The following is a 7897-nucleotide window of genomic DNA, read 5'->3' as shown; positions in this document are numbered from 1 at the left end:
CCCTGGACCACTCTGAGCTCACGCTGGGTAGCAGGAGGGAGTGGCCTCTGGGCAGTGGATTTCCTGATGCCAGAAAGATGTCCTCTCATTCATCAGGGACACTGCCTTGGGGCTTGCTTCCTACTCTCACCTCAAAGACCAGAATCCAGAGAAGTATCAGTCCCTACTTTTGAGTTATATCCATTCAGGTCACCATTACCTGATCAGAATCCTCCCATGGATTCTATCCCAGAAGCAACTAAGAGAGTCCCAGGGTTCCTAGGACAGGAGTCACCAGCATGTGTGTGTGTGTGTGCATGTGGGGACGGGGGTAGTAAATTGTCAGTGTCTGGCCGGGTGTCTTAGATGCTGGCTGAGTCAAAGAGAATTCTGACAAAGAGAAATTGCTCCAAGAAAACATTTTCAATACCAGACGGACAGAGGAGTCGTCAGCCAGAGCTGCTGTGACAAGAGAACATGGCCGACCATCTCAATGGACTTCACTAGGGTGGATGTAAGAGAAGGGTCTAAGATTTCTGTCCCGTGACTGACAAAGAGGAAAGAGGAAGAGGAGGAAGAGGATGAGGAAGGGAAGGAAGAGGAGGAGGAAGGGGAGGAAGAGGAGATGGAGGAAGAAGAGGAGGAGGACAACGAGGAGGAGCTATGCTCTCCTGAGGTAAAATTCGGTTCCTCACCTCTCTGGCCTCTTAGGATCGAATATGAAGAGGAGCCCAGGTCTGGGGCGGCTACCAGTGAGCACACAGTGCTCCTGACCCATTCTGCTTAGCACTGTGGAGTGGTGACCTCGCAGCTTCTCAGAAGAAGCCTACTTGAAAGCAGGAAGAATTTAAAAGTGTCAGGCACTCAGGGAGTGTTGTGTCCTCTGAACCCTGTATGTCTTGGTTTTCTCACATCTAAAAGGATGATTGTAGAGGGTCCGACAAAGAACCCCGGGGGTGGGGGGTTGTTTTCAACGTAACTTAAAGTAGGATCTCGGTACTCACTGAATACATTACCTTCCCTCAATAACAGGTTCTTCAGGAGATGTAGCTGAAAACGGTTGGTGACCAATCAGTCCTGTGTGAGGTGAGTTTTATAAGGGAGTCCTGATCTTTTGTGAGCTAAGAGACACTGAGTAGAGGAGATACGTCAGAAGAAACAAGAAAAACAAAGGTAAGGCTCTACAGACGGCAGCCTTCTCACCACGGTACCCAAACTCTCTTCCCAGTCTGTTTTTAAGTCTCCTTCTGGCATCGAACAAGTCTTTTTTCTGAGCCGGCGATGTTTCATTTAGAAGTGGAAGGCACTGAGCTGAGCTGTACCTCAGACCCATTTACTCCGGGACAGTAGATGAGGCAGGTGTGTGCTCGGGTACTTCTGCAAGGAGGACCATGTGTAAAGCGAGTCAGAGGTGGTTTAAGGAAATGAAATGAGTCGTCTTTCCGCATGTATGAGTGTGTGGAGACCTGACCAGGATAAAACAACTACCATTGTGTGCTTGTGCTCACTGCTCGTGGGTCAGGCCCTAGGACACACGGTACAGATGGCTCCATCCGGCCCTTTCCACGAGCTTTAGTGTTTGACGTGACTCATTAAGAGAAGATGGAAGTTTGTCTTCCCTAGGGAGGAGGGAGAGCAGCTTATGTGGCTTAGCACTCGCTGGCACTCTCCTTTGTGTTATGGTTTCGTTTTATGTGTGTGAGTGTAGTTGTCTTAGTCAGGGTTTCTATTCCTGCACAAACATCATGACCAAGAAGCAAGTTGGGGAGGAAAGGGTTTATTCGGCTTACACTTCCATGCTGTTGTTCATCACCAAAGGAAGTCAGGACTGGAACTCAAGCAGGTCAGGGAGCAGGAGCTGATGCAGAGGCCATGGAGGGATATTCTTTACTGGCTTGCTTCCCCTGGCTTGCTCAGCCTGCTCTCTTATAGAACCACCCACAGGGGGCCCTCCCCCCTTGATCACTAATTGAGAAAATGCCTTACAGCTGGATCTCATGGAGGCATTTCCTCAAGGGAGGCTCCTTTCTCTGTGATAACTCCAGCTGTGTCAAGTTGACACAAAACTAGCCAGTACAGTAGTAGAACCAGTTTAAACTTAACCCCCGTCTAGCTTACAAATGACTGAGAGACTCACTCTATCAGTCTTTTATTTGGCCTTGACAATTACTAAGGGGATAACTCTTAACCTACTTTTCTAACTTCTGGCCTGGTTACTACCCTACAGTGTACCCTAAATACTTGCTGTTTCTCCTGGCCATTTGCTCATGGCCCATCTCCCCTTTTGGCTGCTTCCTTCCTCTCCTCTCCTCTCCTTCTTCCTACTTTCCTCCCTCTACAACTCCCAAACAGGTAACTCAAACCCCTCCTCCCTCCCTTCCACTCCCCACCTCCACCCCCAGTAATTGGCTGTAGCCATTTTTATTTAACCAACAGTTTGAAATTAAGGAACAAGGTTTGCACAAAGAAAGCATGAGAATTTACTCGTAGGCAACTAGACCTCTGGGTACAGAATTTAGCATTTATGATAGATACATAGCAACAGACCAAGCCTCAACATGTGAGTGTTTGCATGTATGTCTATGCACCATGTATACCTGGTGTCCATGGAGATCAGAAGGGGGTGTCAGAGCCCCTGGAACGGGAGTTACAGATAGTTGGGAACCACGGCTGCTTGAAAGTAAAACCAGGTCCTGTATTTGCCAGGGCTCTTAACTGCTGAGCAGTTTCTACAGTCAGGTGTCTTACAGACATTTTTTTATAATCCTCGCAATAACTCTGTAAGGTAGCACAAGCCTGAGCTCATTTTCTGCGGTTATGTAATGACGTGTCCTAGAGTCAGAGGCTCCAGGTGATGCTGAGATGCTGTCTCCAAGTCTTGCTGGTCCTCTGCTCAGGGCCTGCAGGATGCAGGCAAAGGGACAGTTAGACTGCAATCTTGCCTTTCTCTTGCACTCAAGTCATCTTCTTGTCTGTCGGCCCTGGAAGCAGCCTTCTGCGGAAGTGCTAGCTCACATCTCTATGGTTGTCCGTCTGATGGTCCTGAATTCTAACTGTCTTGGCACTGACTGGCAGGACTGCTGAGGGGCTGGTGGAGGGTGCTGGGGGGGGAGCTGGGGGGGGGGGGTCAGGGGTGGAATCTTCTGATCACCTGATCATTTCCCCTTTGTGAACTCATTGTCCATTGATTCAATACCTCAGTTACATCTATGCATCCTTTACCTTTGCCATAGCACACGAGGTGACCCCAGGTATTGATCGTGACCCCAGGCATTGATCGTGCACAGTCGCAGGTACCGCACTCGAGAGGAGCAGGTTAGGGTTGAGAGAGCCTGATGAAAAATCCTGTCTGTCCCCAGCTCTGATTTAGAAGGCCCAGGTGCAGTCCTACAGTCCCCGGGCAACACAGAGTGACACTGAACTTCCCAGCAAGTGAGAGAGGCCTGCATCCAAGGCCCCCTCCTATACCAAATCCTCATTCCAAGAGCGCACCTCACAATCCTGCAACCAGTCCTTCGGTGGCAGCGTCTGAAAGCATGCACAGTTCAATGACTTCTTGCAGACACAGGAAATCCACGCACTCAAGTCCAGCTCGAGATGTTCCTCGGAGCTCTTCAGAGTCGGCACTGCAACACAAAGGAGCAGGCAGCCTTCCTCCAGACTCCTCTCTAGGATTTGCCCAGGTATAGTGCCACCACTTGGGGGGGGGTTTCTTGCCTCAGCTTGTGGTCATGCCTCTGCCTGCCCGTGAGCCTCTCACAGATGAGGCATTCAAGAAACTTGGTGGTGTAAGCCTGTAATCCTAGTAAATTTGAGGCCAGCCTGAGCTGCGCAGCGAGAATACATTTCAAGGAAAACTAAGCCGTGAACTCTCTCCCTTACTAGGTAATAATCATCGCTCAGACTCTTACATTCCTGCTCGAAGTACCATGTACTTGGCAGCATTCGAGGTAACTGTTTATTGCATACGGAGCCCTGTGAGTTAATACAGATAGCGCCATTAGCCCCGTGGCCATCTTGGCTGAGGCTGGGAAATACAATCGCTACAAGCCTGCTGGGACCCATCTTTCTCTCCCCAGCATGGATAGAAGATGAAGTCCATCCCCTGCTCTGGAGAGCAGGGTATGAGGAGCTATTTGGTACCTGTACCCTCTGCTGAGCCCCTCAACACTCTGTCACCCTTTATAGGGTAGGGAGGGAGGCTCAAGGGGATTAAAAGACCCGGCTGAGGTCATGTCGTACTGCAGCCTGGATTAAGCCAGGATCACGTGATGGCAACGCCATATGTTTTCTAGTTTGAACTCCTGAATTCTCCCCCCTCCCCCCAACTCTCCCTCCTCCCTTTCAGGTTAAGTATAATCCTAGAAGCCATGAACTGCACTTAGGTGACTGAGCTTTACAAGGATATTTAAGAGTTCTAATGGAGCTTTTTAACAGAAAGGCACATACACACATGCGCGCGCGCGCGTGTCTTTTGGGATGTCTGTTGGGGTGGGAAATGCACCTTACAATGAACAGCGCTGGCCCCAGGACAGCCTGTGAGCCACAGAAATGGTGGACAGGCACATTGTCAGTGGTTTAGCATGCTTTTGGCGCCATCTAGTGGTCGGAGGGGGGAATGTGCCTCTGAGAAAACCCATTCTCCCCCAAGTCATTGGAGCGTGCTTGCCTCCAGGTGAGTAACGTTAGAGCACAGGTTACCCATGATCCTTCCTACTGTGCGCACGGATGTATTTGTCTTTCCTCGTGAGCTCAAGTGTTTTTTTTTTTTTTTTCTATTTCCAAGTCTTCCTACGTTTAAAGAGAAATTCTTTAAAAAGAATTTCCAGAAGCTGGGCGTGGTGGCACACGCCTTTAATCCCAGCACTCGGGAGGCAGAGGCAGAGGCAGGCGGATTTCTGAGTTCGAGGCCAGCCTGGTCTACAAAGTGAGCTCCAGGACAGCCAGGCCTATACAGAGAAACCCTGTCTCGAAAAACAAAAAGAAAAAGAAAAAGAAAAAGAAAAAAAAAGAAGAAGAATTTCCAGAAGATTCGTGTTTTAGATCACTCTTCATACAACAATGCGTAGTTTATCTGGGTCCCCTACGCTGGCATGGACAAGCCTCGTGCTGTAGGAATACCCCAGACCGGCTTTAGGCAGAGGTCAGATGCCTCAGAGCGCCACTTCACTGGCAAACCCACGGCTTCCGCGTATTTCCCAGCAACCTCGGGCCAGGCTTCTGTGAGGACGGTGACGTTTGCGTGGCAATCCTATAAGGTTGGTGTGATTGTTCCCATCTGATAGCTGTAACGCACCCAGTGAGGTTGTGACAAAAAGCGATTGGTGAATTGCGTGGTGAGTGAGAAGCCAAAAGCGGCAGACGGGAGGCCAAAAGCAGGGGAAAGACTGATCACAAAACAGCGCTGCCCCCAAAGAAGGCACAGGGAGAGCGCACATACTCCTGTGGGGGTCGGCCCACTCCTAAGCATTCTCATTAAGGAGTACACGCCTGGGCTTGTTTAAGATCATAAAGCCCATGTTTAAAATACTAAAGCAAAAACGAGCATACCCCTGGGGCATGCTAGTTTGCCCCATAGAATTTTAGATGAAAATAAATGAAAAGCTACTTTGAAGGAGCATTAATAAGAGGGGTTTCACCAAAGGTGCCTACCTCACTCCGGGACAAAGAGTATCACACAGGTTCATTCCCTGTCAGGCAGGCCCGTTTACCTAACTTCCCCTGATTTCTTCTAAAGCGGTGTCTCTACTCTGAGCATTTTGTTTTGCCCTTTATTTAGATATATTATCTTTCTCTAAGGAAGATACTTAAACCCTGTAAAGGGATCGTTCCATTCCGTGTCATCTTTATTTGTACAGATTCTCACAGATTGATTATCTATTCAAGGGCTTCCATCCTCAGCATGCGTCCTTCTGTAAGGAACACGGTGTTGATATTCCTCAAGATGGAACTGGGATTCCCCAGGGTCTGAGAGAAACTCGGATGTTAAATATTAACCTGCAAACGTGTTTTCCCATGGAAGAGGGCAGCCAACAGGATACTGTCAAAGGATAAAGGCTGGGGGGGGGGGGGGGGGGATTGTCCAAGAGCTCCCTCTTGAGGCCAACCTAGAACAACCTAGAAGTAGGCAATAGGCGAGCTGGGTTAGTGTTCCTGGTAAACCGATTTCTAGGCAGGTCATAAAGTGAGTCTGCTCGTCCCGGGCTCAGGAGAGGTATCGCGGTGAACAGTGACTGGGTTACTGATTCCCCCAAAGCCCGTAGGATTCCAGTGCTGACAAAAATAGCAGGCTGCTCCAGTCTTCCCCATGCATATCACGAAGTATCAGACTCCTTGGCAGGGACTGAGCATGTCTGATCTTGGCAGGAACGGGGTTGGGGGTGAGAGGGTGGAACCAGGGGAGGCAGAACAGTGTGCGCATGGGTGGGTGGGGAAAAGGAAAGGGGTTGTTTGAGAGGTTTGGGGGAGAAGTTGGGTATTCTCAAGAAGAGCCGGACGAGACTAAGTCTGGCAGATAAAAATACAGAGAAATGTAGAGAAAGAAATATAAGACATGCACACAACAGTTCCCAAGATTGAATAACCATATGGGACGAACACGGGCCAGATAAGACAGATGGCTCCTGGCCGGTGAACGGGGGTGGGGGTGGGGGTGGGGGTGGGGGTGAGTGACGGGCACGGGGTTTCAGACTCTGGCTAGCAAGGGCCCTTGACAGCTCCGCTCACAGTGCGCAGGTCGGTGTCTTGAGTTTAGGAAGGAGAAGAGAAAAACCCGAGATTTTGGGGGTTTATTTTTGTATGTGTGTGAGAGGACGTGGGAGCCAGATAAAAGCACAGCGTGGGACAGCAGTAATGGGACAGCAGTAAGGGGCAGCCTCTCACTTCCCATCGGGCGGGCTATCTGCGCAGGTCTGGGCACACAACAGTTGTCACTCCTGACCCTCCCGCTGGGAAAGACAGTGCTGGCAGAAACCTCCTGTCCAGCTGGCTGAGGAGCCACCCAAATGTCCAGGAAGGAGGACCAGCTGGTTGGCTGTACCGGGACCAGAATGATGAGCCCCACAACCTGACCTTGTCACCACCGTACACTCTCATCAGGTTATAGCTCTCTTTTTATTACTTGTGGAGGAAGTATAAAAAACAAAAACAAAAACCGAATTTCTGATGGCTGAGAAGGTGTAGAGGAGCCATCTGCCTCCGGATTACATAAATCCGCACTTCTGGTCTCACCACCGCCCTATCCGTTTGATGAGGAGGTCCAGAATGTCCATCTTTCTCTGGGAATCTAGAGCCTGTACCTTGTGGGTGGGCGGATGGGGGGGGGCAGATATGAACGGTTTCAAAGATGATTCCTCAACTTCTACAGGTCCCACAGACTGGCAAGACCATAATCTGTTCCTTGGGGGTCCTTCAGGGGCCATGGATGTACTAGTCAATACTGTTCCCATCGAATCTTAAGTGTGTGCTGGTGTCTGTTTCTAATTATGCTTGGGGCACTAATCTTACATCACAGTGTGTGTGTTTTTACATGTGTGTGTTACTTTGAGCTATCTTCTCATGTGTGTTTGGCCACCACTAATTGGGAAAAGGCATTTTTAGTATCTGTTCTATCTTTGTAGAGCTGCCCTATTTAGGGAAACACTTTTTTCTTCTTTTTTCTTTTTCCTTTTTATGGTAGGAGCCTGCAGTTTATTGAGTGAGAAGGAAGGGATGGAAGCACACCAAGTATCACACAGAATCACATACCCTACATGACCTTTCTCAACATGAAAAATTTGCCATGGACACAAATGAAGAATTGTTCTCTAGGCCTTCTGTCCCTTCTTGTGTCATTAAGAAATTCAAGCTCGGGCTGGTGAGATGGCTCAGTGGGTTAGAGCACCCGACTGCTCTTCCGAAGGTCCAGAGTTCAAATCCC

Source organism: Mus musculus, chromosome 17 (assembly GCF_000001635.26).
Source record: "Mus musculus strain C57BL/6J chromosome 17, GRCm38.p6 C57BL/6J".
NCBI classification, from domain to species: domain Eukaryota; kingdom Metazoa; phylum Chordata; class Mammalia; order Rodentia; family Muridae; genus Mus; species Mus musculus.
Note: the sequence above shows the minus strand (reverse complement) of the source record.